This window comes from Oryctolagus cuniculus, chromosome 3 (assembly GCF_051225735.1).
Source record: "Oryctolagus cuniculus isolate XC-2025 breed Fujian yellow rabbit chromosome 3, ASM5122573v1, whole genome shotgun sequence".
Lineage (NCBI taxonomy): Eukaryota > Metazoa > Chordata > Mammalia > Lagomorpha > Leporidae > Oryctolagus > Oryctolagus cuniculus.
The window spans coordinates 1,837,063-1,857,306 of record NC_142869.1 but is presented as its reverse complement, the minus strand read 5'-3'; the positions used below and the strand labels follow the sequence as shown (position 1 = coordinate 1,857,306).

At 62.2% G+C, this 20,244-nt stretch overlaps 1 protein-coding gene across 1 annotated transcript in view; it reads left to right on the top strand.

The window, feature by feature from the left end:
• The window catches only part of TWIST2 (twist family bHLH transcription factor 2), a 39,484-nt gene that overhangs the window by 18,232 nt on the left and 1,008 nt on the right, over positions 1–20,244 (top strand). The gene's annotated exons all lie outside the window — the stretch shown is intronic.

Sequence of the window (20,244 nt, the reverse complement as noted above, 5' to 3'; positions counted from 1 at the left end):
CCTGCGGACAGACACGCGGTGGCTGTGGCCCTGCCCTGGCCTGGCCTTCCCTGGACCCCAGCTTCTCGCATCCTCTTGGGGAGATCAGAACTGCCCTGTTGATGCGCAGGCTGTCCCTGCCCCCAGCCCGGGGCTGCCCCCAAACGTGGTTCCCGGCAGTGCCTTCACCCCAGCTCTTCCTGTCCTGCACACACGGCCCCCAGCCAGGCCTGCCGCCTTGGCCCTGCTGGGGGTCTCTGCGGTACCCCTCCTCTCCTGCCCCGCTGCCCCGCCCCCACCCCAGCCTGCCCACAGCAAGGCGTGGCTGAGATCACCCCCAGGCACCAGGGCCCTGGTCAGCGGGAGCCTTTGGTCACCCCAGCTCAGGCCCAGCCCCGCGGGACCTGGGCAGCTCCCTGGACTGGGAAGGGCTTCCCGCCGGGCACTCAGCGGGCAGTGGGGTGGAGACCAAGGCTGCTTCGCGCTCCCCTGGAGGGCCTGCCGGTGGCAGCCGGGCCGAGCCTGCGGGTGGAGGGGGTGCTTCTCAGGGTGTTCCCCCCCTCCCCGGGAGCAGCCCAGGTTTCCCCAGCCTTGGGCAGACTCGCCTGTGCCATGCTTTCCCGCGAGCGTGGGAGTCCCAGGCCTCTTTCCAGCCCCACAGGTGCCTGGCGGCCTGCATGGGCCTCTCAGAGCCCCCGCGGCTGCGGAGTACCCTGGCGGCTGCAAAAGACATCAGCGCTGTTTTCCACGTTTGTGCTGTGACCTGGACAAAAATGCCCAACCTCGTGTCCCCCGCCCCGCCAGGGAGCCCTGCCCGAGGCGGGTGCGAGTCTGATGGGGGACACTGGCTGGCGGCGTGGTCACTGGGACGGGAGCGGGGAGGCGGTGGCCACTCATGCCTCGGCCGCGGCCCCCGTGCGCCAGCCTCCCGACCCGCAGCTAGCTGTCTGTGAAAACGCTTAAGCGGTGGGACAGCTGCCCTTCGGAGGAGCAGCCCTGCTCTGCCCAGGGGTGAGGGCCACGCTGGGGGCATGGCGGGAGGGCGGGGCAGGGCACGGCTGCACTTGAGAACCCACGGACAAACCAGAGGGTGTTTTCCCAGCCGCCTTCCGCAGGGCCGAGGCACGGGCGGGCTTGCTCCAGGCGCGGGCCCCCAGCAGGGCCGCAGCTCGGGGAAGCTGAATTCTGACCTGTGCTGGGGGGCAGACGGAAGTGGACTTTGCCTCTAATTCTGCGCTGCCAAGTTCTGTCTTTCTAACCATTCTCCTGGACGTGTGAGCAGGCCCTGTGCGTCTCCGGCCCTGCGTTTGGCTTTGTTATTTACATGGTTGGGGCTGGGAGCCCCGTGGAGGGGCGTGGGCACACCCGTGGGACTCGGCCCCCTTGCCGGGCCGGGGCTGGCGAGGTCCCTCTGTCCCTCCCGGGAAGCCGCCCCTGGCGGGCTGTCTCCTCGCGAGAACACAGGGAGCCGGCCAGAGCCCGGAGCTGCCGACGGTGCCTTCAGCACATGACTCATTCGTCAAACCCTCTGCTGATGGGAAATCCACTCGGGGCCGCGGCTGCAGCTGCGTCTCCCAGGAGCCGGGCCGGTTGGGCTGACCCTGAGCGGAGAGAGAACAGAGGGGCAGGGAAGGGGCCTTTGTTGCTCCCGATCCTATGATTCCAACAGATGGAGCAGGATTGGGATGGTGAAGATGGGTTGGGGGAGAAACACTATTTCAGCGGAAGTTTCTAGAAGCGTGGCCAGGGAGGAGCTCTGGGCCTGCCGTGGGAGTGGAAGAAGATGCCTTCCCAGCCCCGGGGGCGTCTGCGAGGCCCGGGGGAGGGGCCCGGGGTTCCTCGGCCGCTGGAGGAGGAGGCAGATTCCGGAAGAGCGAGCTGAGATTTCGCCGGTTCCCGGGGTGGGGGTCCGTCATTGTGGCTTCTCTCCCACATCTACAGGACGTTGATTGATGGCTGCTGAGTCGGTCAGTCGGGGCTGCCGGGAGGCAGCGGCTCTGGTGTCAGGCCGCCTTCCCCGGCCCCGAGGGTATCCGACTTCCTCCTCCCCTGCCCCATCCTCCCGCTGAACCCGGCCACTCTGCAGAAGGTCCCTGGGCGCTCACTGCACCAAGCATCTCCTGAGGGGAGGTGGGGTCCCTGCCTGGGCACCCCGCCTTAGCCAGGAGGCCGGGAGTGAGCTGCACGCTGTCGTCTGGGTCTTGTACCCCTAGGGCACCCACCACCTCCACCTGGAGACATGAGGTCCCCTGGGGCCGGGCTCCCCGAGACCCCAGTGCAGAGGGGAGACACAGCTGCGATTCCAGTGCCCTCATGCGCACGGCAAACTCCAGAGAGCTGCGTTCTTTCATGTTTTCTTAAGATTTATCTATTTGAAAGGCAGAGTGTGAGAGAAAGAGAAATCTTCCACATACAGGACACACCCCATATGGCCACAACAGGCCAGGCTATGGCAGGCTAAAGCCAGGAGCCAGGAGCACCAGCTGGGCCTCCCACACGGGCGGCAGGGCCCCAAGCACGTGGGCATCTCCCGCTGTTTTCCCAGGTGCATTAGCAGGGAGCTGGATCAGAAGCAGAGCGGCCGGGACTCGCAGCGGCTCCGACCTGACTGCCAAGCCGTGGCCTGACCCACTGAGTCTCCTCACTGGCCTGGGGCTGGGGTCTGCAGCTCCTCTCGGTGCCGGGTTTCTCCCCTGCTCCCTGCCCAGCCGGCCAGGTCCCTGCTGTTCGGCTAAGTCCCAGAAGATTCTAGGCATGATGTGATCATGGGCCCTGGGCAGCCAGCGCCTGGCACCTGCCTGGCTACCTGGTACTGGGATGTGTGGAGACGGTGAGGGTGAGTGGAGCCCCTTTGTTGGAGATCAAGGTCAGATGAAGGGCGTGGCTGCTGTGCATCCCCAGGGCTGGCAGAGGGGGATCCACCAGGCCACCAGGGGCCGAGGGGGGGTGGGTGGGAAGTACCGCTCCCAGCAGCCAGCTTGCTGTCCCTGTGCACACCAGACCCTCCAGCTGTCCGGGGGTGGCAAGAGGTAGGGGTAGGGACACCAGAGCCCTGAGTGGGACTTCCTGCCCCATGGGAGGGATGCTCCTGCAGGCGGCCCCCCTAAGAAGCTCAGAGCGACCGAAGCCAGCCCGGGCCCCTTGGAGCCCTGACACCCTGCCCAGGTGGTGCGGCTGGCGGGGCCGGGCCTCCACCCGTTGGGTTCCCGTGCCTGGTCTTTGTCCGGTGCTGTGCGCTGGGGCAGACCCAGCACCCCAGGTGGCCCTGGGGAGACGAGGGGTGCTGTCAGTGCTCACTGGGGTCACATCCTGCAGGGGGCCACTGCTCACTGGAAGCCGCAGTGTCGATGTCCCCACTCAGACGTAAAATGGGTAGCGCACTTCATTCATTCATTCACGTAGCCCAAGAGCGCTTCTGGGGTCGCAGTCCACGGCTGCGGAGGAGGAAACCTGAAGGTGGGGGCCCCGGGACCCCCAAGTGCAGCGCCGGGAGCTCCAGGCGGCGCTCGGGGAACCGTGGTCTCTCCTTCTCCCTCGGGCTCACTGAAACCTCCCGGTTAGGATTCTCCAGTCCAGATCCCTCCCCAGGAGACACTGTAAGTGTGGCTGCTGTCTTAAGGAAGCACACACAGGCTCATGGTGTCCCTGTGCCAGCCACGTGCCCACCTTAGGGACAGCCCTGGCGGCTGTGCCCCGACCACCAGGCTGTTTTCCGGAACTCCGGGGTGCTGGGTGTGTGAGGACTCCTGGCCACCATCCTGGCTGCCTCAGGCCAAGCCTGCAGGTGACTCTGGGCTGGGGAGGGAGGGGCAGGCAGGGGTGTGACGTGGGGGAGGGTCTTCATTGCTAGGGGCGGGGCCTCAGGAGCCAGGGAGTCTCCCGGCTGGAGATTGCAGAGGGTGCTCAGAGGGTGCTCCCACGGCACGGCTCGCGCCCTGGCAGAAGGCCAGCTCCGTGGAGAGCAGGGCTGGGGGGTGGGGGGTGAGGGGCAGGATTTGGTCCGAGCAGCCGGGAAGTCGAGCCTGGGCTAAACGCAGCAGCAGAGTTTGAGAACTTGCTTGAATAATCAGCAATAAGCTGGGTCGAGGTGCCTGGGGGCAGCCGTGAAAGCCGGCCCCCCCACTGTGTGTCCTGGAGGGACCTTGGCCGTCAGCCACCCTGCCCCGAGCGGCCCCTGCGGTCACAGGTGTCTGCACACCAACACCAGCGGGGACTTCCGGCTGTCTTCCACCCCATGGCCTCAATCAAACCTGGATGTCATGGGGCCCGCCCCAGTCACCAGGGGAGACGCAGATCCCTGGAGTCATTGTATCGAGTTAGGTTCTTCCTCGCTGGCCAGCCTCTGTTCCCCTTCCCCCGAGACACACACACACACTAACAGTCTCACACACACACTCACACATTCTCTCTCACACACACACTCACACACTCACTCACACACTCTCACACACACCCACAAACACACACACACTAACACACACACACTAACACACACTCTCACACACACACCCACACACACCCACATACTCACACACACTCACAAACACACACACACTAACACACTAACACACACTCTCACACATTCACTCACATACACTCACATACACACACATGCACTCTCACACACTCACACACATTCACTCACACACACACTCACACACACTCTCAGACACACACAGTCACACTCACACACACACACTCACGCCTCTCCCCACCCCAGCCAGGAGTCGGCCTTGCTGGTTTTCAGGCATCTAATCCTGGCGTGTGCGGGGATCAGTGTAAATGAGTCGTCAGGCCGTTTCTGCGGTGCCGTCTACACCTTAGCGGCCTCTGTGCGAGACGAGCCGTTGGTAACACGCTGCTCTGGCCCTGGAGGTGGACGCCCAGACACACTGCACCTGCAGCCTGGGGACCCTGCGGCGCAGCGGGGCCGTGCGACTCCTGCTGGAGGGGTGGCATCAGTGCCTCCAGGTCCCCCCCGCAGCCCGGTGTCCTGGGGCCCTGCGGACTTTTCCGGCCAAGGCCGTCTGCCCGGGAGCAGAGCCGGCGCCGGCAGAGGGAGCAGGGAGCAGGCTGCTGCGGGCCCTCAGCCACTGCCGTCACAGCCGTCCCCGGGTGGGGCCTGAGAGCCCGTCCAGGAGCCCCCGCTGCTGTTGGAGGCAGGGGTCTCCTTGGGAGCCCTGTGCAGAAGCAGTCGTGCAAGTCCGAGTGACAGGAGCTCGGTTTCCAAAGGCGCTTTTCGGCCAAGGTCTTCACGAGGGGTCTCGTGTCCAGGGTGTAACCGTGGCTTCCACGTGTGTTGAGTGGGCGTGGACTTCCTCAGAGCTGTGCTCTGCTCGAGCCCTCGTGCGTGCCCCAGGCGGGCCTTGGCTGCTCCTCTCTGGTCCCGCTGGGCCCGCCCTGTTTGGATGCAGGCGAGGGCTTTGTTTGAAAGCGGCTTCGACCTGAAGTCTTTGAAACTGTGTAGCACATCTGCATCACACCCACCCCTGACAAGGCTTGATTAAAGGGAGCGCAGGAGGCAAGGTGGATTCTGGGATCAGGGGTTTGAAGTGCACGGCTGGATTCCCCACAAACTTGCACAGAGGAGCCACTTTGCATATTCATGGGCTCTGTCCTGGAAGCCATTGCCGAGGGACCGCAGCCTGGGTTCATCCACAATGGGCGGGGGAGGGGACGATGCCCGCCGAAGCAGGCGTGGCCCGACCTCCTCGGGAACAGCTCTGCCGACCTTTGAGACTTCCGGGTGCCACTCCAGCGTCACAACTCCAGCGGCTGTCCCGTCTCTCCAGGGCTGACGTCTGCTGTCTTTCAAATGAAAGTAGCCACTCGTGAGCCCAAGCTCGGGTACATTGCTGCAGTGTGGAGCAGTGCACTGCCACGCGTGTCCCAGGTGCACACGTGGAGAAATGTGCCACGCGTGTCCTGGGTGCACACGTGGAGAAATGTGCCACACGTGTCCTGGGTGCACACGTGGAGAAGTCACCCCACATGTGTCCTGGGTGCCTGAATGGCTCCCACAGATGCAGGCTGGGTCGACCACAGGGGAAGGAATGGACGTTTGCTCTGACGCACTGTGGTCGCAGTGGCTCCTTGAGGAAAGTTCCAGCCCCCCCTCCCCACTTTGGGCACAGCTGCCCTCCCGGCTTCCCAGGCCACAGCAGATGAGGGGTGCAGGGGCTCCTGCCCCACTAGCTGTCAGTTGTGGCCACTGCGGAAGCCCCGATCCAGCAGGAGTCCTGGCGGTGCCTGGGAAGTGAAGTCGGGAGGCGGAGCTGAGCCTCGCGGCCTCTCCGTGCCCTGCCTCACTGCTGCCGTCTCATGGCCGGAAGGGAGGCGTGGGGTGCAGGCTCCATCCCAGCCGCAAGTTCCTCCTGTCATGGCCTCAGAGACTGGGAACAGACGCAGCTTTGTACACAAGTGTGTATGCGACTGTGCGTGTGTGTGCATTTGTGCATGGGGTGTGCATGTGTGACACATATGTGTGCTCATGGCTCATGTATGTGAGAAGTGTGAATTTGTGTGTGTATATGGCGCACATGTGTGTACATGGTTAATGTACGTGAGAGGTGTGTGTGCATCTGCATGTCTCTATGCACTTGTGTATGGTGTGTGCATATATGGCACACATGTGTTACATAGCTCATGTGTGTGAGATGTGTATATGCACACACATTTTTGTATGGTGTATGCATGCATGGTACACATGTGCTTGTGGATCATGTGAGAAGTGTGTGCATCAATATGTGTGCTTGTGTATGTTATATGCATATATGGTATACATGTGTGTGCGTGGGTCTTGTATGTGAGAAGTGTGTACATGTGTGTTGTATGTATATGGCACAAATGTGTGCATTGTTCATGTATGTGAGAGGTGTGTTAGTGTGCGCATGTGTGTATGTTGTGTACATATGATGCACATGTGTGTGTTTCATATATGTGAGACGTGTGTGCATGTGTGTTGTGTGTAGATGGTGCACCGTGTGTGCATGGTTCACATATGTGAAGTCTCTTCAGAAAGCTCATGGAAAATATATATTTCACATTATGAAAAAACTGCATGGATTTCAAAAATTTTGCACCAGAATAAATTTATTTTAATTCTGTTCTCCAATGGGCTTTTGAAGCCTCCCGTAAACATGTCTGTATGTTCGTATCAGACGTGTGAGTCACGAAGGGGTGTGCGTGTCCCAGCCGCCCTGGGAGCCCGGGCTGTCCCCGTTTCCTGCTCGGGGCAGAGGTGCTGCTGGTGAGAGCCTGTGTGTCAGAGAAAACCGTGCTTATCCCTCACGGCCACCGGAGTTATCTGACTGCAGGGGGCAGGGAGGCCGTGACCTGGGCGGGCTGCGTCCCACGCTGGCCAGCGTGAACCCCGTTAACCACCACTCTGAGCTGTCCCTGCAGATCCACTGGCACCCTGGGAGCACCTGCCACGCCCGGGTCTCCCGCCCGCAGGGAGGAGGCAGTGGCCCAGTTCACAGATGACACAGGATTGCAGCAGCTGCCTTCAGGGGCGCCGGGCTGGCGGGAGAGGGGTCTGGCAGAAGCCGGCCAGGGCCAACCTCAGGCTTCTCCGGGTCGAGGGGCCACAGCCCTGGGGCTGCACCGTCACGCGATCCCTCAGGAGTGCAGGTAGCATGGCCTGGGCACAGGGCGAGGGAGGTGAGACCCCCCAGGCTCCCTCCCCTGGCTTGTGCCCGCCCTGGGTGAGCTGGCCGTCCCAGCGGGACCACGCCGGCCCTCCAGGGCCCAGGCAGAAGTCCGCGAGCGCGTCCCCCCCACGACCCGAAGCCAGCACTTTGCTTTGTCTGCAAGTGCATCTCTCCGCAGGCCTCACCTTGGGGGCGGGTACGCAGGACCAGTTGTGAGAAAGAGGGAGCACGGTGCTCTGTCCCATGTGGCCCCTCTTCTCCAGAAACGAGTGGACGTGTGCAGTTCTTTCTCGCTCAGTTGGAAAAATTCAGTTTAGAAAAATACAGAGAAACTTGATTATTCTTTAACCTATTCAAAACACTTTGAAAATGAAATACCTGCTGTAGGTGTGGCGGCTCAGCCCTGGAGTCGGGAATCTGGCGCCCGAAGGACGCATCTCCTGATGCCTGGGCCGGGGGTTGCTGGGGCTCTCGCGGGGACGGAGCCTGGAAGGGGCTGCCCCGTGCAGGCTGGGCCTCCTTGGCCTCATGGGACACCGGCACCCGGCACCATGCCTGTGGGCTGTCGGCACTCACTCGGGTCCTTCCAGGTTCCGGGCTGCCCCAACCCCTACCCCCGCCCTCAGATGCAGGAAGCCCAGTGCCCTGTGTCCACGTGACCAGCTGAGTTGACCAGAAATGCTGGGGCCTGCACCCTGGCCGAGCCCCTTCTGGGGAGCGGACTCAGTGGCTTCCCGGGGCTTCCGGAGCGGCGACGCCGTTCTGCCCCTCCGTGGGCGTCGGGCTTGGGGGACAGACGGCACGCTGTGCTCAGGGACACCCGCTGGCCTTGCTGTTCCCTGCTGACGGTGGAGCGCCTGCGCCTGCTGCCCCACGTCTCGACCTCGATGCTCCGGGACCAGCGAGGTCCCACCTGGTCCTGGCAGATCTCCAAGGCCCTGGCTGCACCCCACAAGGAGGAGGCTGAGGTCGGGGGAGGCGTGCGGGTCCCCATTAGGGAGCGTGGATGTTCGTGGGTCGGGGTCACCCTCTCTGGGAGCTGGGGAGGTGGGCTTGCGTGTTCTCCCGGTGCCAGGCTGAGCCCAGCCCCTGCTGCCCCATGGGAGTCGGTCACCCTCAGGGGCACCCCCAAGCTTTGTCTGCTTTCTGCCTGTGCGGCCACCGTGGGGTCCCTGGAGCAGGGAGCCGTGGCATCCTCGCATTCGGGATGCCGCCTACTGGCCACATGCTGGGTCATCTTGCCCCGTGGGGACGCGGGAGCTGGAGCCCACCCGCCCTGGCCACTCCCACTTCCCTTGGCTCCACTGGGTGGCTCACGCCCCCACCCGCCTCCCAAATGATCGCTTCCTGCTGATGCTGCCGCCGGTGGCTCCCTCCGGCCTCTGTGGGCTGCCTTTGCCCAGATGAGCAAATTCTTCCACACCTGAGTGTGCATGAGTGTGTTGTCAACAGACTGTGGTTGTGCTCAGCTGGGCAGAAGCCGGAGACTCGGACGTGGGCTCTAAGGGTTGAGCCCGCGGCTGACCCAGCCCAGGCCCGAGCCCCTGGAGCCACACTGCAGCCTCTGCAGGCTCCAAGGTCAGGGTCACCACGATCCCTCCCACCCCTCACCACAGGCGACTCCACGCACAGCTCGTCTTGTCTGAGTCCTTCCAGAAGTGACTGCGCCATGAAACAGACCCAGGCGTGCCGTCTGTGAACCGCGCTGCGTTGGCAAAGCTGCCTGTTTTATAAAGGCTGGCAGAGCCGTCCCAGGCTGCACCGCGGTCGTGCGGCTCGGGGAGCGGTGTCGCGGCTGCTCTCCCGCGGGCCTGGGCTCCCTGTCCTCCAGCACAGGGCGAGGCCCGCTGGGCAGGCCCCGGTACCTGGACACTGGGTTAGGTTCCTGCTCCTCAGTACTCTGCTTTGTGGCCAGGGCAGCTCGCTGCACTTGGTTGGGTTTAGAACATGGACGAGATTGTCAGGGGTCGTGGGCGAAGCCCCAGGCCTCGCTGGCTGGAAGCAGCACGGTCAGCACTCCTGGCAGCTGGGAGTGCACAGGCATCGGTAACTGTCCAGTCCTGGTCCAGGGTCACCCTCTGATGCCTGGTCCTCCGGCCAGCAGGGGGCGCTGCCTGCTGGCCTGCACCCACACCACACCCACGGCAGGCTGCCTCCTACCTGCGCATCCTCTGCCTTGGCCTCCACTGCTGGCAGGCAGGGCTGGAGGCCTGGGCTCCTCTCCTAGGGAGCAGGTGACCCAGTCTCCAGCCTCACTCCCTCCCGAGGAGGGTCCCATGGACCTCCCTCCTTAGCCCCTGCCCCCGGAGCCCCTCTGTGTCCCTTGCTGAGTGCACACCCAGAGCTCCTGAAGCCGCGCAGGTCTTGTCACTCCCCTGTCTGGTCTGTGGGTCACCACCCCCCCCACAGTCCCAGCCGCACCCCTGGGTCACCGTTTGTAACATTTGGCCTCCTGCTGGCCCCCTGTACCTGCCTTCCTCCCCTAAGGCCTCGTCCCCTTCTTGCTGAGCCTCTGTGGGGTCCTCCCGCAACGAGACCCTCGTGGGACCTTCCCTCCTCACCAGCGTCGGCTCTGAAATGCAAATCGCATCTGGCAGTGTCCCCCCTAACCGTCCCCTGCCTGCTGTCCACCTCTGGGCTCCCCACCCCGAGGGACTTCTCCCCCACCCGGTCCTCCTGGTGGGCCTTGTCTCCCCGAGTGCCCTCCCTCCCCTGGCCAGACCTCCTTGGAAACCCAGCTGCCATCTTGAATTCTGTGACGGGCTCCTCACCCCAGAAACATCGTTGTCACGTCCCTGCGCTCTAGTCCTGTCCCCTTCCACGCCCTGCGGACACGGCCGCTGTGTGCCGTCCCCTTCCACCCACTGGGGACACGGCTGTGTGCTGTCCTCTGTACACCTGGGGACACGGCTGTGTGCTGTCCTCTGTACACCTGGGGACATGGCTGTGTGCTGTCCTCTGTACACCTGGGGACACGGCTGTGTGCTGTCCTCTGTACACCTGGGGACATGGCTGTGTGCTGTCCTCTGTACACCTGGGGACACGGCTGTGTGCTGTCCTCTGTACACTTGGGGACACGGCTGTGTGCTGTCCTCTGTACACCTGCGGACACGGCTGTGTGCTGTCCTCTGTACACCTGCGGACACGGCCGCTGTGTGCGTCCCCTTCCACGCCCTGGGGACACGGCCGCTGTGTGCCGTCCCCTTCCACACCCTGGGGACATGGCTGCTGTGTGCCGTCTGCTGGGGTCATCTGCCTTGTCTTCGTGCACAATAACTGTGGCTCCCCCTTCATCTTAGCCCGGGCGGACACTTCACTCTTGGGCTCTGCTGGTCTCCTGTCCGCCTCTCCCGGGCGCCTGGGGACCTGGCCGAGGACAGGGCAGTGCCCGCTTTGCCCGTCCGTGGTCTGTTCTGCCGGGGAGGCTGTGTGCCTGGGACCTGTGGGTCAAGCGTCCTGGGTACAAGCGGAACATGGGGCCAGTGCTCGGCAGACTGAGCCATGGCTGGGACTCGCAACCCCCCTCCCCACCTGGGCCTGGGGTCAGCCAGCCCCCTCCCTCCCCATGTCAGGCACAAGGTGGCTCCAGAGGTGCCCGGCCTGGGCCCTGGAGGGCCGGCGTGGTCCCCGCTGGGACGGCCAGCTCACCCAGGGCGGGCACAAGCCAGGGGAGGGAGCCTGGGGGGTCTCACCTCCCTCGCCCTGTGCCCAGGCCATGCACCTGCACTCCTGAGGGATCGCGTGACGGTGCAGCCCCAGGGCTGTGGCCCCTCGACCCGGAGAAGCCTGAGGTTGGCCCTGGCCGGCTTCTGCCAGACTCCTCTCCCGCCAGCCCGGCACCCCTGAAGGCAGCTGCTGCAATCCTGTGTCATCTGTGAACTGGGCCACTGCCTCCTCCCTGCGGGCGGGAGACCCGGGCATGGCAGGTGCTCCCGGGGTGCCAGTGGATCTGCAGGGACAGCTCAGAGTGCCGGGGCAGCCGCTGCTGCTGGCTTTGCCTGCAGGACGCCAGAGCCCCTGGGAAGCGGTCCCTGGACCAGGACACCCCCCGCCCCTGCAGGCTGTCACTCAGGGCATCTGGTTCTCACCAGCTCTGCAGCCTGGGAGTGCCCATCACTGCGTCCCAGTGACTCACGGGGAGGTGTCGCCGAGGGCAGGCTGGACGGGGTGCCTGCCGAGGCAGCGGTCAGCAGGACCCTGGGCCCAGCAGAGCCTCGGCGTGGGCGGGCAGCGCCTGTGCGTCCCCAGGTAGGGGCAGGGCTCACAGAGGAGGGGCAGCTGGCCTCTCCCCGGTGTTCTCTGGCCAACCACAGCTGCCCGGCTGGCCACCGCAAACAGTGAGTGAGAGCGAGTGCGCAAGAACGAGCCCTGCTCCCCCGCCGGGCTGTTCTCTGCCCTGCAGCCCCCGGGAACCGGCGTCTAAGGCCGGACTCCCCCGCCCCACGCACAGGCCTGAGTCGTGGAGTGGGGAGCGAGGTGGGGGCAGGAAGTCAGGCCCCAGCTTTGCCCTGCAGACCCCGGATGTCCCCCCCACCCACGTGGCCTCATGAGCCTGCAGGCTGGCCTGGAAAGCAGAGAGACCAGGGCACAGGAGCACACGGCCGCCATCCCCCAGCCTCTGCCGGGCCTGACCGTGGCCCGGGCCCCTGGGACCAGAAACCTCTGAGGTCACCAAGGGCTTGTGCAGCAGCAGGAGTGCCGCGGTGTGCTGGGGGTCCCAGGAGTTTGTGGGTGCAGGGGCTGGAATCTGCACCCGACACCCCGGGGAAGCCTGGTCCCTCGAGGAAACCCTCCCTCCCCACACCACACAGCCCACCACAGAGGCTGCTGGAGCCATGCGCCGGCCCGTTCTGTGCAGCACGTGCCGTGGCCTCCTTGTCACCCACTAGGGGAATGAGACGCACCTGGCCATGGGGTCCTGCCTGCCAGAGGCGCTGCCCCCGTCCCACAGGTGCCACAGTCTTCAGGGTGGGGCCCCGTGTGCGGGAGCCAGCGTGTGGATCCCACAGGTGCCACAGTCTTCAGGGTGGGACCCCGTATACAGGAGCCAGCGTGTGGGTCCCACGGGTGCCACAGTCTTCAGGGTGGGGCCCCGTGTGCAGGAGCCAGCATGTGGGTCCCATGGGTGCCACAGTCCTCAGGGTGGGACCCCGTATACAGGAGCCAGTGTGTGGATCCCACGGGTGCCACAGTCTTCAGGGTGGGGCCCCGTATACAGGAGCCAGCGTGTGGGTCCCATGGGTGCCACAGTCTTCAGGGTGGGACCCCATATACAGGAGCCGGCGTGTGGATCCCACGGGTGCCACAGTCTTCAGGGTGGGGCCCCGTATACAGGAGCCGGCGTGTGGGTCCCACGGGTGCCACAGTCCTCAGGGTGGGACCCCGTATACAGGAGCCGGCATGTGGATCCCACGGGTGCCACAGTCTTCAGTGTGGGAGCTGCTGTGTGGATCTCAGAGCTGCACCTGCTTCTGGACACACGCTGTCCTCAGAGAGACCCGAGGGGCCAGGCCCCATCCTGCCGGCCCCAGGTCATCCGCCGGGGCGTGGCCCTGGACGCTCGCGAGCAGCTGTGGTCCAGCCTGCACTGCAGGGGTCGCCTTCCCTTACATCTGAGGTTGGCTGCCCATCTGCGCTCTCCAGTGCTGGCTCGTGGCTGGGAGCACTGGGACCCTCGTCTGCAGGCCACCCCGCCTTTGTCCCAAAGTGGGCCCAGGCGGCCCCTCCCCAGCCAGCACCGGAGAGGGTGCCGGGGCTGTGACGCCCAGGTGAGTGGCGGGTGGCACTGCCCTTGTCTGCAGCCGGGCACCTGCCCCACGTCGTCTCCTGGAAGCCAGGTGCGCTGCTCCCTCCGTCTCCCCTCGAGGCAGGTGTCGGGGGGACAGTGCACGGGGAGACCACTCTGGGTCAGAATCAGGGGCTGCGTCCACGCCCACTGCCCTCAGCAGCAGCCCCTCCCCCGGGGGCATCTGTGCCTGGTCTGCTGTCGCTCAGCCGTTGGTGGTGGTGGGCGGCCCTGGCGCCCTGCGTGCTCACGGGAGCTGCTGGAGCCCCAGCCCAGGAGGGCGGAAGCCGCTGGTTTCGTCCCCAGTCCCCAGTTCGTGCAGCTCCTCCTCCGCGCCCCTGCCCTTCCCAGGCTCCCATTCTGCTGGCGCCGACGCGGGCATCCTGTGAGTGCCCCATGTGTTGTCTTATAACCAAGGACGCAAGGCCCAGAGACGGGGGCAGCTTTCCCCTGGCTGCCCTGAGCGGCGGAGCGGCTGAGGCTTCGCCCAGAGCCAGGTTCTGGGCCTGTCCTCACTGGGTGCCTCCCCCTGTGCTGTGCCCCTGGGCCTGTCCCGGGCTGTCCCCTGTGCTGTCCCCCTGGGCCGCCCCCTGGGGTAAGCCGTGGGCCTGTGGCACTGATGCCTTACCTGCAGCCCCACCTGACTTGCCCAGCTGGTGTCTCCCTGGCGACTTCTGGCCCCGAGGTCCAGCTCGCGGGGCTGTCGGGGTTGCGTCAGCTTCTTCCAGGGAGGCCGCGGGGCCGGAGAAGCCTCTGCCTCTCACTTTGTGAGCCTATACTTTACAGATTAGTTATTTGAAAGGCAGAGTTACAGAGAGAGGGAGAGACAGAGACAGACAGACAGATCCCCCACCTGCTGGTTCACACCCAAAAGGCAGCAGCAGGTGGGGCATGGCCAGGCCGGAGCCAGGCGCCTGGGACTCCACCCAGGTCCCCCACGTGGGTGCAGGGGCTCCAGCACTTGGGCCGACCTCTGCTGCTTTCCCAGACACGGTAGCAGGGAGCTGGACTCAAAGTGGAGCAGCCGGGACTCGAACCAGCGCCCCTATGGGATGCCAGCGTCACAGGCTGTGCCACATCAGCCCCAGCTGATGTGGAAGCTGCCCTCCCCTTAAAATTCTGGCACACATAAGGCAACGTCAGGCCGGAATGCTGTGTTTCTGGAAGGTTCTGTGCGGGCTCTTTGCGGGTACCCTGGTCAGTCTGTCTGAGCTGCTGATCCACTCGGGTGCCCCCTGTCCTGGAGGGAGTGTGGCCCGGTGTACAGTGTCATGCTGGGTGCAGCTCTGAGCCCCACTGCCTGGTTGGGTCCTGCCAGGAGACCCCACCGTGTGCTCCTGCGATGTCCTGTCTCCCGGCCCCTCCCTCACGTCCTTGTTGTGTGCACCACAGGGATCTGGTCAGGTCATCCCTGTCCCATCTGCAGGGACAGAAGCCCCCATCAGGTTTCGTGGGGTGGGGGCCCTGCTCATGGGGTTTCTCCCAGAAGCCCCTTGGCTGCCGTCACCCTCCCGTGTGCCCAGAGTCAGCTGGGTGTGGAGCCCAGGGCTGCCCGACACCGCCTGTCCTGTCCTGACCTGCCGTCCCATCCACACGTGGGGACGCTCCGTCCGCCTCCCGCCCGCCCGCCTTTGCCCTGCGTCCGCAGCACCGCCAGTGCCGTGTGCAGCATGGGCGTCTGCTGTGCGACCGGCCGCCTCCGTTGTTGGAAGGACGTCCACTGTGGAGCGTCTCGTTCCAGGCATCCTTTCTTGTCTCTCGTTCAGCTCTGCATCTGCGAGATGGTCACTCTGCTGCCGTGAGCGCCCGCCCCTCGCTCGCACCGGGGACCCTGTGAGGGGCGTGGCGCCAGCTCTCAGGTCTCGCCTTGGGCACCGAGCGCCCGCTGTGTCCCTCCTTGTGCCTGGTGTTTGTGGTCTTCTGGGGGCCCCTGCAGCTGGCTGTGCGGGGTCTGGGGAGTGGGGACCCGCATCAGGGGAGGTGTGTGCCCACCTGTGGGCTAGGGCGAGGGAGGACAGGGCGCCCCGGGCAGTCCCGCCCTCGTGACCATAGTGGCTCCCCTGCCACGTGGTCAGCATCTCCCCATGGCGTGCATTGCGCTCCTCTCCATGAATCCCGGGACCCGGGGAGGGGTCTCTCGAGGGGCCGTGGGGGCAGCGCTGAACTTGGGGCCCTGGAGGCAAAGCCTCCTCCACTCCTTGTGCCGGCCCGGGGCACAGTCAAAGCGGGGGGCAGCGCCCTGGGTGCCCTGTGCAGTGGACGTGGCCTCCCCAATGGGCAGGAGCCCAAGCAGGTGTGAGTATGAGTGTGACAGTGTGAGTGTGTGATGTGAATGTGTGTGTATGAGGGTGTGAATATGTGTAAATGTGTATGTGAGAGTATATGTGTGTGTATGCATGCGTGTATGCGTGTGTACGTCTCTGTGAATGTGTATGTGTGTGTGTATATGTGAGTATGAGGGTGTATGTAAATGTGTATATGTGAGAGCATATTTGTGTGAATGTGCATGGATGTGTGCATGTATGAGTGTGTACATGTGTATGTGTGTGGTTGTGTGTGCATGTATGAATGTGAATGAATATTTGCATGTGTGGCTGTGTGAGTGTGCACGTGTGACTGTATGTGTGCGTGTAGCTGTGTGCCTGCATGTGTGTGCATGTATGAATGTGTGTGAGTATATGTGTGTATATGTGTGGCTGTGAGTGTGCATGTGTCTGTGTGTGGCTGTGTGAGTGTGCATGTGTGAATGTATGTGTGCGTGCATGCATGTGGCTCTGTGTGCCTGCATGTGTATCTATGAATGTGTGTGGCTGTGTATATGTATGAGTGTGAGTGTATGTGTGTATATGTGTGGCTGTTTGTGAGTGTGTGTACATGTGTGGCTATGTGAGTGCATGTGTGTATGTGTGTGTACATGTGTGGCAGTGTGTATGAATGTGTGTGGGTGTATGTGACTTGACTGTGTGTACATGTGTAGCTATGTGTGAGTCTGTGTGTATGTACGTGTGTGGCTGTGTGAGTGTGCATGTGTGTGCATATGTGGTTGTGTGTACATGTGTGGCTGTGTGGGTGGGTGTGCGTGTGTGTATGTGTGACTGTGTGTACTGTGTGGGTGTGCATGTGTGTATACGTGTGGCTGTGTGTACATGTGTGGCTGTGTGGGTGTGGCTGTGTGTGTATGTGTGACTGTGTGTACGTGTGTGGCTGTCTGTGTGTATGTGTGTCTGTGTGTACGCATGTGGCTGTGTGTGTGCATGTGTGTGTACGTGTGGCTGTGTGTACATGTGTGGCTGTGTGTGTGCGTGTGTGTGTACATGTGGCTGTGTGTATGCGTGCGGCTGTGTGGGTGTGGATGTGTGACTGTGTGTCCGTGTGTGGCTGTGTGGGTGTGCATGTGTGTGTACGTGTGTGGGTGTGCATGTGTGTGTATGTGTGGCCGTGTGTACCTGTGCACGTATGTACGTGTGGGTGCCTGCACCATCTCTGGCGAGCAGCTTTCTCGTCCGCCCGTCGCCCCCAGCCCTGCTCTCCTGCCGTCTGCGTCTCCTTCTCTTCACTTCTCTTCGTCTCCTCGAGTTCACTGACTTCTCAGCCTTTTATTTCTTTTTATTTAAGGTTTGTTTATTTCAGACCAGAGTTACAGAGAGGGAGAGACAGAGTGAGAGAGAGAGAGAGGTTTTCTATGTGCTGGTTCGCTTCCCAAATGGCCGCAACAGCCAGGGCTGGACCAGCACAAAGCCAGGAGCTTCATCTGGGTCTCCCACATGGGTGCAGGGGCCCAAGCATCCGGGCCACCCTCCAGTGCCTTCCCAGGTGCATTAGCAGGGAGCTGAATCAGAAGTGGAGCAGCTGGGGTGTCCACAGGGGATGCCGGCATCACAGGCAGAGGCTCAGCCCACTGCCCCACAACACCGGCCTCACATCTTAGCTTTTTTGGTAACTGGCAGCACGCCTGGAAGACAGCAGGTGCACAGCCCGCTTTGAAGGGAGGATGACGAATGTATGGGGGATGGATGATTGATGGGTGGATCATTGATGGGTGGATGAAGGATGGAATGGTGTCTCAAGGGACGAATGGACGGATGGACGGGTGGGTGGGTGGTGAGTGGATGATGGATGATTGATGGATGATTGATTGACTGATGGATGATTGGATGGATGCACCGAAAGATAGATGAGGGTGTGGATTGATGGATATAAAGATGGCAAAATCATGGATGCCAGGCCGGCAGGCAGGGAGACAGGCTCAGCGGCTAGATGGGTGCTGGGGGGGGGGGGATGGAGAGAGGCACGACCTTACAATCAAACCCTCTCCTTAGGCCCACTCCTTAGGCCTCCTCGCCTCCTGGAGACTTCGCGTTGCTGTTTCACGTGCTTTGTCAAGGCCCTGGGGACATAGAGTTGAATAAAATCCTTTCCCTGCTTCCTAGTGCTCAGTGCTGCGGCGTGGGAGAGACTGAAGGTATCTCTGGGACCAAGCACTGCTCTGCAGCTCAGCCACCGTCACCCTTCTGTGTCTGGCACGAAGACACAGCCAGGGGACCACATGCAGGGGTGCACGTGGTTCCAGTGGTCTGGGGCAGGAGGACACAGCCAGGGGACCACATGCAGGGGTGCTCATGGCTCCAGTGGCCTGGGCACAGGAGGACACAGCCAGGGGACCACAGGCATGGCAGGCGCTTGTGGCTCCAGGTGGCCTGGGGCAGGAGGACACAGCCAGGGGACCACATGCAGGGGTGCTTGTGGCTCCAGTGGCCTGGGGCAGGAGGACACAGCCAGGGGACCACCGGCAGGGCAGGCGCTCGTGGCTCCAGGTGGCCTGGGTGCTGCGTGCAGCCCTGAGCCCCAGATGTTTTACATTTGCTGCAGAGAATGCCGCCTGTGTCAGCAGTCGTGGTCGGGGTCAAGATGGCATCAAGGGGCCGTGCCGGAAGCCCTCGGTCAGGGAGGCTAACGAACCTGCTGCTGGTTTCTGCTGAGCTCAGGCCCCCTCGGGGTGTGGAGGGAGCCCTGCAGCCACCCTGGCTGGGGACGGCCCGGGTTTTTGTCTCTCCGTGCACGGTGCTGCGTTTCCCCGTGGAGGGCTGGCTCAGCTCATATATCAAAAGCTGCTGCACTGCATCCCTCCCCAGGAAGGCCCCATGCAGCTCTCCTTAGCCCTTAATTACCTAATTACAACCACTCTCTGAGAGAGCAGCGCTTGACTTTCTGCCCAGGACCACTTGAAAGTCTTACATATTGGCAGTGCCCTGAACTTGAAAAAGTCCCTGCACGTGTGTGTGCGCGTGCATCTCTGTGTGTGTGTGAGTGCATGCATGTGTGTACATGTGTGCAACTACATGTGTGTATATCTGCATGTGTGGGTGCACACATGTGTATCTCTGAGCACACATATGTGTGCATGTATGTGTGCACGTCTGTGAGTGTATGCACATGTGTGTGCATCTCTGCATCTGTGTGCCTCTCTGTGTGAATGCACACGCATGTGTGTGCGTCTGTGTTCATTTCCATATGGGCGAGTGCACACATGTGTTTGCATGTATGTGTGTTATCTGTGAGTGCATGCATCTGTGTATGTGTGAGTACAAGCATGTGTGTGTGCATGTGTGTGCATCTCTATGTGAGTGCACACATGGGTGTGTGTGCATGTGTTTCCAGGCACATGAGTACCAGGGAAAATGTGTGTTCATCTAGTCATATCTTCGTCTTGATTCAGTAAAAGTTTCTAGAATTCTATAAGTTTCTAGAATTCTCTGAGGACAGAGGCTGGTGGGGTTACATGTGGGGATTGGAGTGAGGATAGGCCTGGAGGTGCAGGCAACAGAAGTACACACATGCTGGTCACACACGGACACATGCACATGGCTGCACATGCTCACACCACTCCCACGGATGCACACTGACACCCAAGAACGCACAGGCTCACACACAGACATGTGGACACACATGGATGCACATGTTCCCCTGGACACACAGACACACTCACACGGATGTGTACGCGCACATGAACACACAGGTACATGCACTCACACCGTTGCACACACAGATGCACAGGCTCACATGGATACACTGTCATAGTGACTTTGATACAGATGTGAACACTCATATTGACACACACGGATGTACATCGTCACTCATGGACATGTATGCACTCATACATACTCTGACACTCATGTATGACACACTCTCACATGGAGACACTGATGCCCAGACAAGACACACATGCTCATATGAACACACGCAGACACACTGACACACATGGACACACGCCATCACACATGGACACACATGCACTCATACATACTCTGACACTCATGTATGACACACTCTCACATGGACACATTGATGCACAGACAAGACACACATGCTCATATGAATACACAAAGGCACACTGACACACATGGACACATGTCATCACACATGGACACACATGCACTCACACACTGACACACATGCATGGACACACAATCCCACGGCTCCCGGCCGGCTGACTGCCATGCTTTGGCCACGCATTCCCAGCCACCTTCTGCAGCCAGCAGGGATGCACCCGCCCCCAGGATGTCCTCCCCGCCATGCACCCACCCACAGCACCCTCGCCTTCCATTGGGCGGCAGACCCAACTCAGAACCCACCCACACTGCCGGAGGACTGGCTGCCGGCAAGCAGAGCACGTGTGTGCCTGAGTGCCTCAGGTCGCCTGGCTCATGTGTGACTTGAATCATCTGTGTGTCCTGGGGCCCTGGTGCTGGCAGGAGGGCCTGTGTTTTGCTCGTGGTGGTGGCACCCGTGATGAATCTGCCACACATGACATGACGGACAGTGCAGCAT